At 47.1% G+C, this 20,200-nt stretch overlaps 1 protein-coding gene across 1 annotated transcript in view; it reads right to left on the reverse strand.

Moving 5' to 3' along the window:
• Positions 1 to 20,200, reverse strand: part of TLL2 (tolloid like 2) — a 150,650-nt gene that overhangs the window by 96,191 nt on the left and 34,259 nt on the right. The window lies entirely within an intron of this gene.

Here is a 20,200-nt window from a genome sequence, read left to right on the forward strand (position 1 = left end):
AATGCTAACCCTATATATAAAAACACACTCTCTGATAGAGGAGACATCACAGACACAGGGAAAATATGAAATAGATGGTACTGAGATTATTATTTAGAAACTGGGGGATATCAATCCTACCCCAAAATAAAACCCAAATGGATTGAAAGAAAGTATAAGAAAGAAATTTCAAGTACAAATAAACCATACAGAAAAACTCTACCAAAAAATAAATTATTTCCCAAAGCTTCAGTAAGAATAATTTTTTTTAAGTTTAGAAGTTTAAGAAAATTTGGTTTGACATATTTAACTTCAAAAGCCTTAAAAGTTTGTATAAAATTTCAAAACCTTTGTATGTGTTGAGTAATTCTCCAAAATGAAAACAAACCACTCATACAAGGGAAAATACCTCCATTGAAGATAATAAATGATTACTATCCATATTATATAATTTGCCCATGCAAATCAATGAGAAAAACTTTGTATTCAATAGACACATGGAGAGGGGAAATTGGCAAACACATCACAGAAGAAATTCTAATTTAGTAGATGCTATATATAGACTGAATGTTTTTGTGCCCCCTCAAAATTCATATGTTGAAATTGTAACCCTCCAATGTGATGGTATCTGGAGGTGGGACCTTTGAGAGGTCACGAGGGATCAGTCCTCATGAATGAGCTCATGCCTGATATGGTTTGGCTTTGTGTCCGTTCCCAAATCTCATGTCAAATTGTAATGTCCAGTGTTGGAGGAGGGGCCTGGTGGGGTGTGATTGGATCATGGGGGCAGACTTCCCCCTTGCTGTTCTCATGATAGTGAGTGAGTTCTCACAAGATCTGATTGTTTAAATGTGTGTAGCACTTCCCCCTTCTTTCGCTCTCTCCTGCCACCATGTGAAGATGTGCCTGTTTTCTCTTCGCCTTCCTTGTAAGTTTCCTGAGGACTCCCCAGCCATGCTTCCTGTACAGCCTGTGGAACTATGAGTCAATTAAACCTCTTTTCTTCATAAATCGCCCAGTCTCAGGTAGTTCCTTATAGCAATGTGAGAACAGACTAATACAATGCCCTTATAAAAGAGACCCCAGAGAACTCTCTCATCCCTTCTGCCATGTGAAAACACCACAAGAAGATACCATCTATGAACCAGGAAGCAGGTGCTACCCAGAAACTGAACCTGCCAGCACCTTGATCTTGGACTTCCCAGCCTCCAGAACTGTGAGAAATCAATTTCTGTCATTTATCAGCCACCTAGTCTATGACATTCTGTTACCGCAGCCCAAACCAACTAAGAGAGTAGATAATCATATAGAAGACGTTTAGCCTTGAGAAATGAAGATAAAACAAATACAAGATACCACTTTCCAGCTGTTAAATTAGCAAAATAAAAAATTTAATGGTATGGCTCAATCATGAAGAGTCTGGTGGAAGTGGACTTTTCATTGTGTGAGCAGTTTATTCAGCAAGTTTATTATGCATCTAAAATGTGCCCATCACAGGACTAGGCACTGGGAATGCACCAATACATAAGAATTCACATACCTCAGGCAGAGTCCATGGTCCAGTATGGGAGAAAGAGGAAGCAATGTGGGCATCCGGAGGCTGCCCAGAGAAGGGTTGACTGATCTGGATGGAAAGGCAGGAGGGGAGTGGCAAAGATCTTCCACACATGGAGGTGTGGATGAGGGCAGCCTACAGAGGGGAGGCACAAGGCCTCAGCCCAAGCTCTGCCTGAATCTGATCCCAGCACGCCTTTCCAACTTCTCTCCCTAACTCCCAGGTCTCACCCTCCTGCCAACCACCCTGGACTCTACACTTCCTGTGCTGCTCAGTTCTCACTGCCAAATTCTCACCTCCATGCCTTTGTTTAGCCTCTGCCTTCCACCTGCAATGACTCCCCTGCACTGCAACCCTGATGAAAATCCTTCAAGGCCCACCTCAATCTCTTCCATGAAGCCATCTCTGTCCTCTGTGCTTCTTTTACATCTCTTCCAAGGCCTTGTGCTCATGCATTAATTCCCTCATTTGACAAGCTTCCATAGGGCACCTCTCTGTGCCAGGCACCATCCCAGGTGCCAGAGAGACAAAAGCGAATCAGATACAGTCACCACCCCCAAGGAGCTCCTGACCCTCACCATATCAGTCCCATAGTATAATTCTGTGTGACCCCATCTATCACCCCTATAAGACGCTCTACTCCTTAAGAACTGGAGCAACATCCTCTGCATCTCCACCCACACGGTGTTCACAGCAGACGCTTACAAAATATGTCCAGGTGAAGTGGACTGAATTGGATTGGCCAGTACTTGCATATATTATCTCAGTTAATTCTCACTGCATCTGTGTGGGCCATTATTATTGTGAGGTATTATTATCTGTAAGTTATTATTATTGTTATCCCCATTTTACAGATGAGGAGACTGAGGCTCAGTGAGGTAAAGTCCTTGGCCTGTGGTCACTGTGGTGTTTAGCACAGCTGAGAGGGTCTGCCTCCCTGCCCAGCCCTTTGCCTCACTGTTCCTTCCCCTAGTGTTCTAACAGGAGCAGATATGGAGGATGAAAACCTCCAGACAGTGCAGAATATTCAGTGAGGTACTTTTGTCCTGCAGAAATAAGACACTGTCAATTCTCATTACTTGAAGTAGTTATGTTCTCTAAAGTTGTTGTGAGTAAATATCAGTGGCTGATAAATGACAGAAATTGATTTCTCATAGTTCTGGAGGCTGGGAAGTCCAAGTTCACTAAACTAGTGAACACCTAACCATTGCTCCCAGGAGATCAATATACACTCTAGTATAAAGTACAGTACTGTCTACTGTATACTGCACAACATGTAGTGCTCTATACTATACTGGTCACAACATTTTCATCAACCGATAGATACATAACCTTGTTTTATGTGTGTTTCTGTTTAAAGACACCTAATTTAATATCTATCATTAGGTCATTAACATTGGATTCCCAGCCAACAGCACTATATTTATAACTCATGCCTGAATGAAATTTATCTAACAGAGGGACTTTCTCCATAAGGCACATCACAGCCGTCTTGCAATTAGGAACACCGCTAGTCAGCACTTCAGCACTATACTTGGGGGCCATGTTAAATAGCAAAATCACCCACAAAAAGCACAAAAATGCTTAAAATATGGCACTAAATATAGCACAAGAAGGACACTTGTTTACAGTATGTGAGTTGAAACAAGAAGGCAGATCATCCGGCCTCAGCTGGGAACATGCAAATTGGGAGACTCAAATTTTTCGTTGCTTTGCACATGTCTGTGAATAACCAAAAAAGTGCCATGAATATTGATTTTTAGGGTTACAAATAAATGTTTGCAAGTAGGCAAATTCACGAATATAAAATCTGTGAGGATCAACTGTACCTCACTAAAGAAAACAGAAGGGAGAGGTGTTCGATTTGATGGGCCCAAGGACCCCCATGTGGTTCCCGAAGCCAGCACGGATGGGCTCCTTACGGTCATGTCTTCCGAGGCATTGAGACTGCAGCTTCTCACTGCATCAGAGCAGGAAAGCAAACGAACGCAGCAAACGAAGCCAGCTCTCAAGACCCAACGTTCATTTCAGAGTAATAAAGGAGAGCCCCTGAGAAAGGGGCCGGTCCTGGCCCATCAGCAGCAGGTAGTCAGGTATCGGGAAGGACCTGAACCTGGGGCTCATGACCTGTGTTCTCCCAGCATGATGGACCAGACTTCGGGACCTCAGGCAAACCAGGGACTCCTCTGGGTCTCCATGTCCTCCACTGTGAAAGGGCAGAAGGATCCCGTTTGGTTCCACAACTGACACAAATTAGAGTTGTGAGGGGGCTTCAAGCACCACCCAAATGCAAAATGCCTTTGCCAGGCTCCCGGGCAGGGGGAGGGGGACACTGGGGGTGATCCTCAGTGGCTGTGACAAGGGCATGCTGGGCCACCAGTGCACCCAGCTCCAGCTCCCTTGGGACCTTCGTCTACACATACAGGATGCCATCTAGCAGGGCAGACGCAGCTCACGGCCCCACATGGGAAGTGAACCTGTCACCTGGCCTCATTAGTTTTTCAGTTTGACCAAATGAGTAAAAAATAATAAATGGAAAACAGTCATCTACTAATAAGTGGACCAGCCAGGGCAGCAGAGCTGAGTCCTGTCAGGGCTGAACTGGGGCAGTGAAGTGGAGATCAGGACCCAGAGCCAACCAGGAATTCAAAGAAAGAAACGAAGAGAGGAACAAAACCCCCAAGCCCTCTCTCAGGGCACTGGAGGAGCATAGAGCTTTGAGGCAGGAGCCCAGAGCCTGCTGAATGGAGACCTTTTCTGTAGAAGCTGCCAGAACAGGCCAGGTACGGTGGCTGACACCTGTAATCCCAACACTTTGGGAGGCTGAGGCAGGAGGATTGCTTGAGTCAGGAGTAGGATTACTTGAGTCAGGAGTTCAAGACCAGTCTGGCCAACATGGTGAAACCCCATCTCTACTGAAAATACAAAAATTAGCCAGGTGTGGTGGTGTGCACCTGTAATCCCAGCTACTTGGGAAGCTGGGGCAAGAGAATCACGTGATCCCAGGAGGTGGAGGTTGCAGTGAGCCGAGATTGTGCCACTGCACTCCAGTCTGGGTGGCAGAGCCAGATTCCATCTCAAAAATAAATAAATAAATAAATAAAACATTAAAAAAAGAAGAAGAAACTGCCAGAACATGGAAAGATTCAATCTGTGAGCAGTCACAACTCTGGCTCCCCTACACCCTAGAATGTTGGCCTTGTGAGCGGCAGCAGTACAGGCAGGGATGGATTGCTCACTTAGCACATGCCAGCCCGGGGCAGGAAGCAGAGTGCCCAGATGGCAATTAATCCAACAACTGTAAGCTCCCTGGAGGCAGAAATGGTATATTCCACCAAGGGTCTTGCACAGTGCTTAACATGATACTGCTTCTGTATCAATAGTGTCTACACAACCTGCTTTCAAACAAGCTTGCAATTCCTTTTAAGAGAAGACATATCCATAATACATGTTTTCAAATAGAAATAAAAATTCTTAAATGTAAACAGAAATGCAAATAAATATACCCCAAAATAAAGTTATACAGTTTGAGGACTGAACACTGAATTTAAATCTGAGCTCTGAAAAGCAGAAAGGGTTGCCTACACTCAGGGATTAAGTCTTTCTCACTACCTGATTTGTCCTTACAAAAAAATCTTAGGATTTTATCACATGGTCTTTGCATAAATGCAATAGATCCAATGAAGATTTACAGATGTCTCAGAAGGAAAGCCAGACTCATTAGGTCATAGAAAGAGAAGCAAGGAACTCAGGAGATCAAAGAAAGGAAGAGACCAACTCCAGTCCTCTCTCAGGGAACTGGAGGAGAGAGGCAGAAAGAGTAGCAAGGAACTCCACCCCCTGTCCTTGACCTTTGCGGGACAGATGTCAGCTCTGTTCAAGAAGAACTGCAGAGCAGTGACCTTAACTTTAAGAGACAATGTCGGTAAATAGAGGTTAAGGTAACCAGTGCTTTCTTGGGGGCTGGCATTTGTCAGTAAAATGCAATGGCCCGTTTGTTTTAGAGAAGTTAATATCTACTGATGTGGTCCCACCTCACTGATTGACTGGGGCAGGAAGAATCTGTCTGATGCTAGCACATGTGCAGGGCCATAAACCATCCCATGCAAAACACTGAGTGTGTCCTCTGTTTGCCTTTTCTGTGTCCCATCCTACCCCAGTCCCATCCAGTGCCCGGGACATAAGCATCTATATTACAACAGGTGATAGAGACTGAACCCTCAAGAAAAGGAAGAAAAGAGGCACCAGAAGAAGGATATTCTTCCAGACTACCCAGCAATAGCTGAAGCTCTAGGATCCTCCTCCTTTAATGAGGAAGGGGAAAAACAGCCTTGACCAATGTCAGGGGACCTGAATTAGGACCCAAGGTGGTGCCTCTTACCCACTGGCCCCGTATGCATGCTCAAATACCTAGAGTTGGCAGGGGGACAGGCAGGCAGGGAGCACTGAAGTGAACGGGGTTGTGTGTGAAGATGAATAGGGAGTGGTGGGGACTGCGGCTCACCATGGAGTGCAACCCGTTGTTACGCAACTCTGTTGATCGTTGCCATGTGGGATTACTGGACCGGTGTGGCCAAATCTTCCAGCTTTTCAAGAGAAGCCAGAGTTCTGGATTTTTATGAGAAATCTGATTTTTAAATGTTGGCAGTAAATTAAAAAGATGTAAGCACTACAAAACAAACAAAACACATCTGCAGACAAGATTTGGCTGGCTGGTTGACCACACAGGACCTCTCGCTTGAAGGGGAATGGGAAAGTCATGCCTATAGGTGATGACAATGTCAGAGGAGAGAGGGATTCCTTGGACAATGGCAGCTAAGGTCCAGGGATGAAAGAAGAGACAGAGAACCTGGGGAGCAGAAAGCAAGTAGTAGCGGGAGCTAGAGGTGGGTGGGACCAAGTCCATCAGCTCAGTGCCAAGGCCAGCTGGGCCTTTCCTCAGTGTTTGTGGGCAAACAAGGCTCCTTAAAGGGGACCAAAGAGAAATAGGATGACCAGAACATGGAAGAAGATTCCAATGGCAACTCCACTACCATCATCACCTTCTCTCTCTGGATCTCCTTGGAAACCACAGAAATAACAACCTACAGACCTTGGTATAAACAGCTCCAGCAGAAATGCAGCTTTGTCTGGGCCATCATGCACTGGGTACCAGGATGGGGAGCCTCATCCCAGACTCACATCAGCAGGGTCCCACTGAGGCTCTTCAGGTTGTGTCCTCAGCCCTTATGGCCGTGCCTACTTGTCGGGTGCTCAGTTTCACACCCTTCATGCAGCCTGGGCTTTCTTCACCTCCTCTCTCCAGCCCACTGTTGTCTGTTGTTTTCTAAGAAGAGATAAAGGAAGCTCACAGCCACATCACTGTCAACACCTCTGGGAGCCCACTAGTGGGTCTCTGCAAGGTTCCTGGCTAGATATGATCTAAGCAGACTATTCTGAAGTTCCACGAGGCATCAAAGGAAGGAGAACCCAGACGTTGTGGTTATCTAATCAGTAATGTATGCAGCAGACACCATGTATCCAGTCCCCATTACACTCAGGGAATTTGGCAAAAGAACCAAAGGACTCATTCTTGGACCTCAGGAAGCTTAGAGTCCAGCACTCCATTTTATAGATGAGGAAACCGAGGTCCCCCAAGGTGAAGTAACATCTTCAAGGTCTGTCATGTCATAGGTAGCCCTAAGAATGGTGGCACTGATTTTATAAAAAATTAGTTTAGTTCATTATCATGCCCAGTAAGAACATGTTTGAGCAGCAAATGCATTTGCAACAAAGGTCAGTTTCCAGCTGTAACAAAGTAGACCCATCTAAAAAGAGGTTAGGAAATACAAGACCAAATATATATAGCTTTACAAAAACTAAGATGCTAAGTTTAAAAATTTAGGGATTTGGGGGAGGTATTTTTTTAGAAATAGCATCTTGCTTTGTCACCCAGGCTGCAGAGCAGTGGCTCACTGCAGCCTGGAAATCCCAGGCTCAAGCACAATCATAGCTCACCATACAGCCTGGAAATCCCAGGTTCAAGCAATCCTCCCACCTCAGCCTCCCAAGTAGCTGGGATTACAGATATATGCCACCACACCTGGCTATTTACTTTTACTTTTTATTTTTGTCAAGACAGAGTCTTGCTATGTTCCCCAGGCTGGTCTCAAACTCCTGGCCTCAAGTGATCCTTCTGCCTCAGCCTCACAAAGTGCTGGGATTACAGCTGTGAGCCACCATGCCTGGCCATAAAAGATCTTTTATTTTGTCAACAAGAATTCACCACAGTGTTCTTATAAGTCATGGTAAGAAACATTTTTTCTATATATGACACTATACTGGAAAAATGTATTGGAGGCTACATAAGTAAAAAGCCTTTAGTAGGGTTTATTTCATTTCATTCTGCTTTAGATATCAACTACTATTTAAGAACAAGAAACATAGAACTCCATTCAACAAATACAAACAAAAATACATACACAGTTTAAAAAAGGAAGAGTGGAATCAGATTAAGAAAAACCAAAAGAGGGATGCTTGAGAGGCTGAGACACAGTCTTTCTGTTGGTCAAAGCTGAGAGGCCAAAGACTGAATCCTCAACTGATACATATGATACACGTGATCCCCAGCACTCATGAGACTGTGTCCCCAAGTTCCATGTATTAAGATGGCCGGTGAGAACTCAAAGTATTTTCCCATGACAACGGCATTATAAATGGCCATGTGGGGGTGGTACTCCCAGGCTTGGTCCTTAAAGCCAGGTGAACTCAAAAGGAAGCTGGGCTACCCCGGGGGTCAGTTCACTCGCCCATCACCTCCCCAAACCAGAAGCTTCTCCCTCATTCATTCATTCTCTTGCGCCACAGACGTGGACCTACCATCTGCTCCCATTATTACTTCATTTCCACGTCCTCCCTCCCCAGCACGCCTTGTCAGCCTTCTGCTTCGCTCATTTTATAACCCCCTCCCTTAGAGATCTCTTCCATTCTCAGAACTCCCACAGTGCCTTACATAGGTAGCTGCCGGAGGCATTCAGTAGGGGACACTGCAGCCAAGGGATCATGACAGAGGCTCCAGCAGGCTGGCCATGAGGGGCAGGTGCAAGAAGAGGAGACAAAACAAAAATGAGAGGTACTTCGTGGCCCCTGAGAAGAGAGATCAGCCTTGCTCCTTTCTCTCCAATTCCTAGTCCAGTCCCCACGAGGCCAGTTCTACTCTGCCTCTGTTCTTATAGGGCCACGAGAATGTACTCTTAAAAGACGCTCCTCTATTTGAGCTATCTTGAGTGGGATTCGGTATCTCACAACTAAAGAGCCTTGGCTAGAACGTCAGGTACTAAACTCTTGTTTGTCCCAATTTCTTAAGCTCATCTCCCAATTTTGATTCAGGCTCTCAGATTCATGGTTCATGAGGATACCCACTCCCTGGATGAACACTCAAGAGGAGGCACCACCCTTGCCCCACCTGGCCCTGCACCCCACCGTGGCCCCAGGTGGAGTCCCAGCCCAGCTTCTCCAAATCCTGACAAACACGCTCGTAATAAAAATTAACTTAAAGGTGAATTTGCTTTTCCCAACACTTCAAGTTCTCAGTGAACTCTGGCTTCAATCCAAGGTATAAGTCAGCCCCTGAATGAGGCCCTGGAGGATGAGATGATCAACTCCTTATGCTGCATTCTTCTTCCTTCCCAAAGAGCAGATGTGCACGTTATCAGATGCCTCCTTATCATCTCAAATCATCTCACTAAATTCAAAACTTCATGGGTGGAATAACTGCCAGGCTGCGCCTGGTTCCTGTGCTGACATCCCCCTCCTTTCCAGCTAGCACCTGCTGATTGCTTTCTGCGGGCTGAGCCCAGCCCTGGCTCTGGGGCCAGCCCTGTCCTCTGACAGAGGGATTTCAGGGGTTTGGACTCAACACACGAGAGTCTCAGCAGCACACTACCCTTCCCTCCGGTCTGACTCTGACCTGGGCTCCGATTTTGACTTGTGGATTTCTGTATTATTTCTGACTCTTGCAGCCATCTTATTCTCTCAGGCCAGCTCTCTGCTTTCCTCCCTAATCCTTACTTCCTACAAGAACCAGTCACTCTCGCCTTGTTCTTTTGAGCTCCCAGCATGGAAGAAGAAGCCTGCTTACAGCCTTTCTGATGGGATTTGCCTGGGTCTCTGGCCCACACACCCCAGCCTCCCTGTGCCTGTGCCTCTGCTCTGCCTCTGGTGGGGCCCTGTGCACCCAGGCTGGACCCCCACCACCAGCCTCCCGCCTGGGTGACAGCTGTCACCTGGGGCCTTCCCCGTAGGTGTGGGGGAAGCCTGCCATGAGAGGGCAGTGGCTCCCCAACCCAGTGGGGGCTTTGATCCCAGATCCCACCCTCCAATCTGACCCATTCCTCCAGTGCTCCCAGAGCACGACAATCATCACTCCCATCTTAAAAACACAATCTCCTTAATGGTGGGAGAAAAAGTGGTTACTGCTGTATCCTTGGTGCTGAGCACAGAAGAGGTCCTCAATTAGCATATTTTACATAAGGAAGGAGAGACAGAGAGAAAGCAATTCTAATCATGAATTTGGCATCAGAGAGGCAGCAGAGCTGTGGGGTCGATCCCAGGGAAGAGTGTGGGGAATGACAGGCTAGGAGGGCATCATGTGAAGATCAAGTTCTGACCAGTGGGAGCCAAGAACTCTTGTGGGCGGGGCAGGGTGATGATGAGGGCCAGCTGGACACCCCCAAAGGTCTGAGAAAGAAAGACTGAAAGTCCACAGAGACCCCAGCAAGCTCTCCCCGGCTTGCAGACCTAAGGACCACATTTTCCATCTGAGAATCTGTACAAAGGGCCCTGTAAAGAGAAGCTAATGACCACGTGGCTAAAGGGTCTCCTTTCCAGACACTCTCTGCAAGGTGATGTGGGCCTGCCCAGCTCCATCCCTGAGCCTGAGAATTTCTCTTGCTGCTGGTACCCATCCCCAGCCGGGGGTCAGAGGCATCACACATTCAAACAATCCATCCTACCCCTGACAGCCTCATGGGGGAGCAGGAGAGCAGGCAAGGCCATCAGGCAGTCTTGAGCCTCCTGGCTCCATCCACAGTTCACACGTGTTTGTCTGGCACCACTGATGTGCCCAGCCTGATGCTGGAATAAAAGAAGAAAGGCCAGACTGTCACTGCTGTTGACAGACTGGTTGATGGGTCGGGCAGATGCTGAATAAATAATAGCAGGCAGGATGAGGTTTAGCACCCATAAGCCTCCAAAACACATCCTGTGCACCCCCAGCACCTCTCTAGGGGAGTGATGGAGAGCCTAAGTCGTCAGCAGCTCAAGGGAACAGGGTTAGAAGTGATGCCAGTGTCTGTTTCTAAAGCAATGGAGTGTAGGAGCTAAACACAGGGCCTCTGACACTTCAAAGACTAGAGTCCTAATCTTGGCTCTGCCAATGATTAGCTGTGTGCTCACCAACAGCTTACTTACCTCTCTGAAAATTCATTTACACACCTACACATACTAATAGTACCTACCACATAGAACTGTTGTGTGAAGACTAAATCAAATCATGTCTATAAAGCATTTAGCCCATAATTGACATAACAAATGGTACTTGTTCTCATTCTTTCATTGTTACTACTAAAGAGGAACCAGCATTCAATCCATTCTCAGATCCCTCTCTGGCCAACTTTGTGATGACCCCAGAGTGTGGCTCAGGACAACTTGGGAAGTCTTTTTTTTTGAGGGGGGAGACAAAGTTTTGCTCTGTTGCCCAGGCTGGAGTGCAGTTGTGCTATCTCAGCTCACTGCAGCCTCTGCCTGCCAGGTTCTAGTGATTCTCCTGCCTCAGCCCCCCGAGTAGCTGGGATTACAGGTGTTTGCCACCACACCTGGCTAATTTTTTTTGTATTTTCAGTAGAGATGGTGTTTCACTATGTTGATCAGGCTGGTCTGGAACTCCTGACCTCAAGCAATCCACCTGCCTTGGCCTCCCAAAGTGCTGGGATTACAGGCGTGAGCCACCGCACCCAGCCACTTGGGAAGTCTTTATGTTGGAGATTGATTCAGAGATTTCCCATGTGCTGGTTGGAATCCAAATCCAAGCATCTGATAGAGCACACTGATACAGGCCCTGCTCCAGAGTCCCCTGCAGGTTCTGGAAGAGTACTAAAATGAAGAATTCCAAGAGACTTGGACACTTAGGAAGCATGGGATTTGGGACACAGAAGTTGGGGGTCGCATAGAGAAGAGAAGACAAGAGAGCCAGCAAAGGGCCAACCCTGCGGGTATTACTGTTATTATTTTTGGTGTCAGACCCTGGAATAAGTGTTTTACGTGTCACACTTATTTAATCCTCGCTGTGAGGCAGGTATTATTATTCCATCTTACAAATAAGGAATGAGTTGCCCTAAGTCCCACAGCGAATCAGTACAGAGCCAGAGACGCAAACTCAGGCCTGCTGGGCTCCGACACCCACGTCTTCCCACACTGCAGCCCTCCAAGGTCCTGATGCCCATGGTCACAGCTCCAACAGTGGGGAGGCACACCAAAGACAGGACTGGGGTCAGAATTTCGTAACTTGAGATCCATGGATCTCAATCTGAAAACTGCAAGCACGATTGTGTGTGTGTCTGTGTGCGTGCGTGTGTGTGTGTACCTACGAGAAGGTTCATAATGTTCATCAGATTCTCAAAGGAGTCTGTGAATCTCAAAATGTCACGCACAACATACTTAGAGAAAAGAGGCCACCAGGACCTTCTTCTCTGGACCCCCTCCTCACCTAGCTTTGGAGGAGACAGAGGAAAGACAGGGATGTGTAAGAGAGCTCCCTGATGGGCCCCTGTGACTCTTCAGATTTCCAAACCTGTGGCCCTGGCAGCAGAGGCCCTGAGATTTCTCAGAGATGGCACTTGGCAATGCATGACGTGAGAGAAGACAGACTTGAATCCAATGAACTGGCCCAGCAAGAGTCCAGCCTGACGTTCATTCACAAAATCGAGACATCGTCCCTTCTGTAGGATATCATAGGGAGCCCCCCACTGACCCATTCTCATTTGGACACTTGGCAGTCAGTAGCACTCCTACCCCAACAAATAAAACTAGTGAAATGAGGAAGCCATGTCTACAAAGCTTGGGGAATGTCTCCACAGGGGTAGAGGCTGAAAAATCACAGCCCCATCTATAAGCTCTCTCAAGAGCCTCAAAGTTGGGCTGAGTGCAGTGGCTCGCACTTATAATCCCAATACTTTGGGAGGCTGAGGCAGGAGGATTGCTTGAGCCCAGGAGTTCAAGACCAGCCTGGGAAACAACATGACATCTCGTCTCCACAAAAAATACAAAAATTAGCCAGGCACGGTGACATGTGCCTGTGGTTCCAGCTACTCAGGAGGCTGAGGTGAGAGGATGGCTTGAACCCAGGAGGTTGAGGCTGCAGTGCACCACTGCACTCCAGCCTGAGTGACACAGCAAAATCCTGTCTCAAAAAAAAGAAAAAAAGAAAAAAAAGCTTCAAAGTTAAAAATATGCTGGGAACAGAAACATGTTGGATCTCTTTTTAGAGCCTCAAACCTTGGAAAGCAGAGCCCAGAAACCCTAAATCCAAGTTCTCTGATTCTGGACATTGGGTATCTCTTGGGTATGCACTGGTGTTCAATGCCTACCTTTAGCCCTGTAATGCCTGATAGCCTTTGGTTCCCCTCTTTTCTTTAGCCTGAAACACCAGCACTCAAATCCAGAGCTCAAACTGGCTTGAAGGAAGTTAGAATGTGGTTCCATCAGCTCCCCCGGATCAGATGGGAACACTGAGACCAGGTGAGAGTAATGTGTGCCACTCAAAGTCATGGACAGAGTACAGATAGGAACTCTAGGAACCAAAGCGTCTGTGGGTAAAGAAAGAATCCAAGCCTGGGCGTGTTGGCTAATCCCTGTAATCCCAGAACTTTGGGAGGCTGAGGCAGGTGAATCACTTGAGATCAGGAGTTCGAGACCAGCCTGGCCAACGTGGTGAAACCCTGTCTCTACTAAAAGTACAAAAATTAGCTGGGCATGGTGGTGGGCGCCTGAAATCCCAGCTACTCAAGAGGCTGAGGCAGGAGAATTGCTTGAACCAGAGATCATGCCACTGCATTCCAGCCTGGGCAACAGAGAGAGACTCTGTCTCAAAAAATAAAATAAATACAATGAAAAAAAGAAAGCGTCCCCATGATTCAGAGACAGGGCCCAGAGAGGGGACATGTCTCAGAGTCTCTCCTGCTAATGTATTATTTTAAACCCAATACCTAAACTGTTGGGGTTATGCAGACATCCTACACAGATGGCAGGAGTTTAGGAAGTGAGGATTTAGAGCAAGGTTGATTTCTTAAATAGAGATGGACATGGCCCCGTGGCTCAGAATAGATGAGGCGGGAAACATCAACTTCCATCTGAGCCAATAAGTAATTAAAACCATTTCCCCTTTTAAAGTCCTCATTACAAACATCAAGAAATCAGATCCAGATTTCCTTTTCAGGTACATTTACAAAGATGGATGTGCCCAACGCAGACTTCCTGGACTCTTTGGGGAACAAACAAACAAACACAACGTTCAAAGCATCAGCCACACAGGCTTCTCCTCCACATCTCCTGTGGCTAACAGGAGAGGTGTCTAAGAACTCAGGAATGGGGCTGTCAGGTTCAGCCACTCTCGTATCGAAAAGGGTGCAAGAGGGTCGGAAAGTGTGTGCGCGCCTGTGTGTGTGTCTGTGTGTGTCTCCCACTAAGTACTTCCTTCACTACACAGCTAATCCGATTAGCAGCTTTAGGAAACTCTGTAATGTTAATTCAAGGGCCCCATTCATAGAACAGCGTGGCCAATGCCTGCCCAGGACTCCCATTCTTCTCACTGCAAATAAAATGCACACAGAAGACTTTCTTTCCCTGAAGAATCCTTTCTTGCCGCCTTGCCCCCACACACATCCAAAATGCGGCTGCCACATCCTCCAGCAGCCCCATGACAAGGGAATGGGCCCATCGGAGAATGGGGGAGAAATAGCAGTTCTCTCCATCCCAAGCACAAAATGTGGCCAATTTTAATAGCACCATCTACCCAGGCCATCTCCCCAAGCTGGGAGGCATGCAGAGCAAAGAGGCATCACAAATGCAGCTGGGTAGAGATGGATAAAGAGGCTTGAATGGGTCATCCAACCTTTCTGGGGGTCTTCATTTCCTTATGTGTAGAATGGGGACTTTGAGCAGAGGGAGCAGCTAGAACAGAGGCTGTAAGGAAGGAAACTGGGGGCCTGCACAGGCACATCATTGCATTTGGCTAGAGGACCAGGAGTGGGAAGAGAGGCTGGATACACAGGTTGTGGACATAGCATGAAGGGCCTTAAGAGTCCGACCAAGGAATGTTTCTAATAAGCAAGGGGGAGCTATTGAAGGCTCTAAACAGCACAGCTGTATTCGTTTCCTAGGACTGCCATGCAATCTACAACTGAGTGGCTTACAACAGAACTCTATTCTCTCACAATCCTGGAGGCTAGAAGTCTGAAGGCCAGGTGTTGGCAGCATTCTCCCCAAATGCTCTAGGGGAGAATCCACCTTTGTCTCTGCTTAGCTTGTGGTGGCTCCTGGAAACCCTGGTGTTCTTGGCTTGTGGCTGCATCACTTCAATCTCTGCCTCTGTCTTCACATGGCCTTCTCTCTCTGTCCTCTTCTTTTCCTATAAGCATGTCAGTCAATAGATTTAGGATCCACCCTAAATCCAGGAGGATCTCATCTCAAGATCCTTAACTAATTAGATCTGCAAAGATTCTATTTGCAAATAAGATTACATTCTGAGGTTCCAGGTAGACATGGGTTTTGGGAGGACCCACTACAGTGGTCACAAGGTTGCCAGAAAGATAAGCTAGAAGCAGAATGGAGTAAGAGAGACTAGAGGCAGGAAGACAAATTGGCATGAAATCAACACAGCTCGTGGCCCCAAGTGAACAGAAGACATGCTCCCTGCTGTGAATCCTAAAGCTGTCAGTGGCTTTTTGTGGACACTGCAGTGCACTAAGTGGGCTCTTAAGCCAACCCAGGCATAAGGTCTTGCCTCACCATTGGCACAGAAAGACTCCAGCCTACTTTCCAAGTGACAACAAAGGAATAACCACCTGCACTCTTGTTCTCAGCTCCTCTAGCTGGCAATATGATGGGCAGGTTGGTAAAGTAGAAGACACAGCAACCCTGGAGTTGACAAACTTGGGTTCTAGTCCTGATTCTGCTACTGAATAAATTTGGGCACATCTAGCAAATGAGGCTGACTGGGTCACCTCTAGGGCAACTGGCATGGTTTCCTTCTGCAGCCAAAAAAGCAGTGCCAAGATCACAGGATAAACAGGCAAAGGAGGCCTCTGGGGTTGCACTGCAGGGTTCTGGGCCCTTCCCCCCATGTCTCCCTCCAGGGACCTCAGACCTCTCCCCTTGAGCCCTCTCCCTACCCTCCAACAAAAGAAACAGGATGGCTCTGTGTCCCCACCCAAATCTCATCTTACAGCTCCCGTAATTCCAAGTGTTGTGGGAGGGACCCAAAGGGAGATGATTGAATTATGGGACGGGTCTTTCCCATGCTGTTCTCATGATAGTAAGTGGGTCTCACGAGATCTGATGGGTTTAAAAATGGGAGTTTCCCTGCACAAGCTCTCCTTGCCTGCCGCCATCCACACAAGATGTGACTTGCTCCTCCTTGCCTTCCACCATGATTGTGAGGACTCCCCAGCCACGTGGAACGGTGAGTCCAATTAACCCTCTCTCTTTTGTAAATTGCCCAGTCTCGGGTACACCTTTATCAGCAGAGTAAAAATAGACTAATACACAGAGGCACTTACCAAAGCTTGGAAATGAGATTAACTTGCATCTAAGAATACATCTTCCCACACATTTGGAAGTAGGAAAAGAGGGTAAAGGTGTGGTTCCTTTTTAATTTTATATATATATATATATTTTTGTTGTTGTTGTTGTTGTTGTTGTTGTTGTTGAGACGGAGTCTCACTCTGTCGCTCAGATGTAGTGCAGTGGTACGATCTTGGCTAGTGAAATCGTACTAGCAACCTCCACCTCCCGGGTTCCAGCAATTCTCCTGCCTCAACCTCCGAAGTAGCTGGGACTATAGGCACCCACCACCATGCCCGGCTAATTTTTGTATTTTTTAGTAGAGACAGGGTTTCACCATGTTGGCCAGGCTGGTCTTGAACTCCTGACCTCAAGTGATCCACCTGCCTCGGCCTCCCAAAGTGCTGGGATTACAGGTGTGAGTCACCGCACCCGGCCTGTGATTTTTAAAATTAAAACAAATGTTTAAAGATACATGCAGAAAGTTATTTATAGAAACATTGCTTCTAAGAGGAAAAAAAAATACAGAAAAAAATGGGAAACAATCTTCACATTTATCTATAAGGGCTTAGTTAGGTAAATCATGGCAGAGTTGCACATTGAATCACTACTGCCGTTAAAATAAGAGACCACAAAGTGCTGCATGACAAGATGTCCATGATAAAGTGTTAAGTAAAAAATGCAGACAACACCAAAGCACATTGAGTAAAATCCCTAATCCCTTTTATGTTACACACACACACACACGCACACATGCACACACACAGCCTGAGCACATTAAGTCTGGAAAGAATCCAGCAAACTGGTAATGCCAGGGATCTTTGGGGCTGGGATAACAGGGGATTTTCACCTTCCACTTTATACAATTATGAGCTACTGGACTTTTTTTTTTTTTTTTTTTACAACAAGCAGCATCAGTTTAATCAACAAAAACAATAAAAAATATTCCCATTCTGACGATAAAATAACTATTCATACTATTCTAGGTAGACGCACAGTACTATTGGACCTCAGAGAAAAATGATCAGGATAAAAATCACTTTGCCATAAAAACACACTAGAAAAAAAAATATCAAGCTTGGGAAGGAAGAAACACCAAGTATGATATATATTTCAAAGGCCTCATTCCTAAGCCCCCACATTCCCTATGTACACAGCAAATTTCCCTCATTCTCCATTTGTTTTAATTTTAATTTTAATTAATTAATTTTTTTTTTTTTGAGACAGAGTCTTGCTCTGTCGCCCAGGCTGGAGTGCAGTGGCGCAATCTCGGCTCACTGTAATCTCCACCTCCCGGGTTCACGCCATTCTCCTGCCTCAGCCTCCCGAGTAGCCGGGACTACAGGCGCCTGCCACCACGCCCAGCTAATTTTTTTTTTTTTTTTTTTGTATTTTTAGTAGAGACGGGGTTTCACTGTGTTAGCCAGGATGGTCTCGATCTCCTGACCTTGTGATCCGCCCGCCTCAGCCTCCCAAAGGACTGGGATTACAGGCGTGAGCCACTGCGCCTGGCCAATTTTGATTTTTTTTAGAGACAAGGTTTCACTCTGTCGCCCAGGCTGCAGTGCAGTGGCGTGATCTTGCTCACTGCAGCCTCGATCTCCCAGGCTCAAGCAATCCTCCCACCTCAGCCTCTCAAGTAGCTGGGACCACAGGGGTGAATGCCCAGCTCCCCACTCTCCACTTTAATCGTAAACCCTCCCAGGTCAGTCTTCTCTCTGCAAATATTAATAATAATGAGGAGGAAGCAGATGAAATTTATTAAGCATTTGTTATGTGCCAGGCACTGTGCTAAGCACTTTGCACATTTTCTTTCTTTTCATCCTCACAGCATTACTCTGAGGTAAGGATTATTGCTATTTGCATTTGACAGATGAAGAAACTGAGGCCCAGCTTAAGGATGCAAGCCCAGGCAGTCTGATCCAAAGCCTGTGACCACAGTCAACGCTCTCACCACCCTTCTGGGAGCAAAGCCCTGCTGAGGCTCTGGATTTCTAAGGCCCTGGGAGACGGCTCCAGGGTCTGCCATCTTCATCTGCCTCCATCTCCTCTCTGCTGATGCTGGCCAGCACCTTCTGGGTACAAGGTCCCGGCCCAGACTCTGGGGGATCTAAATCCAGGCAGGATGTAGGCTCTGTGCTCTATCAGCTCTATCAGCTCACAGGAGAGAAGGGAGAAGACAGGCCTCCAAGTTCTTAGGTCATGTCCACCTTGAGCAAGTGGCATGAGGGAGAAGGCCAGGCTGCTGGGCTTCCTCCATCACAGCATCCTCAGGCAGCCTTCCCTCAACACAACCCTCTAGCAGCCGGGTATGCAACTGGCATGGTGGCTGGCCACTGCCCTGTCTCTCTTTGGGGTCTCTCACTCCCATCTGCCAAGCTTGGGCTCCCAAGGACAGCAGGACAGCTGAGAAAGGCAACCCTGAGCATTCTTGATGGTGGGCCGGCATCAAGTCAGTGAGACCCAAACCGGGGAGACCAAGACTCAAAGCCTTACTGGATCCTGCACAGACACCACTCCTGTCTCCTAAATGAGTATGCACCCACTTAGAGCGTAAAGTGGTACAACCACTTTGGAGAACTCTTCGACAGTACCTACTAACGCTGAACTGTGTGTGCCCTATGACCCAGCACCCCCACTCCTGGGCACAGGCCCAGTGGAAATGAGTGCTCGTGTTCACCAAAACACTACGTCCAAGAATGACCGCAGCAGCTTTATTTATCGTAGCCCAAACCACAAACTGCCCACATGTCTGTCAACTGAAGAACAAATAAACCAGGGTCCGTTCATACAATAGAATACTGCATAACGATTAAAAAGAGCAACACGGCAATGTGAGTGAATTTCAGTCACAGGCTGCACAAAAGAAACCAGACACAGAGTAATACAGACTGTACGACTCCATGCAGGTAAAAGGAGTCTGGGGTGATAGAGGTCAGACCAGCGGCTACTTTGGGACACGTATTAACTGGGAGGGATGTGAGGAGTCTCTGGGGTCTGGAATGTTCCTTATCTTGGTGTGGGTGGTGGTCCCATGGGCGTGTACATATGTAAAAGTTCATCATGCTGTATGTTTGAGATACATGAAGTTCACTATTTTTAAGTAACACCATCAAAAAAGTTTTAAAACTATTTTAACTACACATACAAGGTTACAGTCAGGTCAGCTTCTCCAGGCCTCCAGGTAAGAGCTGGGGAGAAAAGTGTGATTAGATGGAGTGGTAGAATTATGCAAAGATGCTTCCTTTCGTTAGAGCTTAAGTAAAGTTCTGAATATATTGGTATTAAAAATAATTGAAAACTCCATTTAAAATGTGAATAGAATTTCAAACCTTATACGAGACCTCAAAAATCCTAAGAAATGACACTCATGAAACAAGACACCAAAAAGAAATCCTAAAGTACATAACTGCCCCACCTTCCTCCCAGCCACTGGCAATGAGGTCCCCGTGACCTCCTGGCAATGTCAGCCCTCATCCACCAACCCCTGCAGGGAGTTTTGAAGGCAGGTCCCTGTAGCTGCTCTGGTTCCTCATGAACCGTGGGAGGTGCCCCTGCCCTGGGCACATGCCCACACTTTTCCCTCCAGGTTCCAGAGATCTTCCTGGATGTCACCACATACATGAGCAGCCTGGAAGAGGGGTTGCCTGATACAACCCTCCCCCCAGCACCATCCCCACTGCAATCAGCATAGTGAAGCTGCCCAAGCAGGCAGCCAGGAACCCAGCACCACAAGGGCACCTGGTGGGCTGCAGAGAGCAGTGGGAGAGGGGACTCCATCAAGGCACCCCTGATTTCAAGATGAGCAAGTCATGCTCCTGTTCACCAGAACCCCTACAGCCCAGTGGG

The sequence above is a fragment of the Pan troglodytes genome, chromosome 8 (genome assembly GCF_028858775.2).
Source record: "Pan troglodytes isolate AG18354 chromosome 8, NHGRI_mPanTro3-v2.0_pri, whole genome shotgun sequence".
Lineage (NCBI taxonomy): Eukaryota > Metazoa > Chordata > Mammalia > Primates > Hominidae > Pan > Pan troglodytes.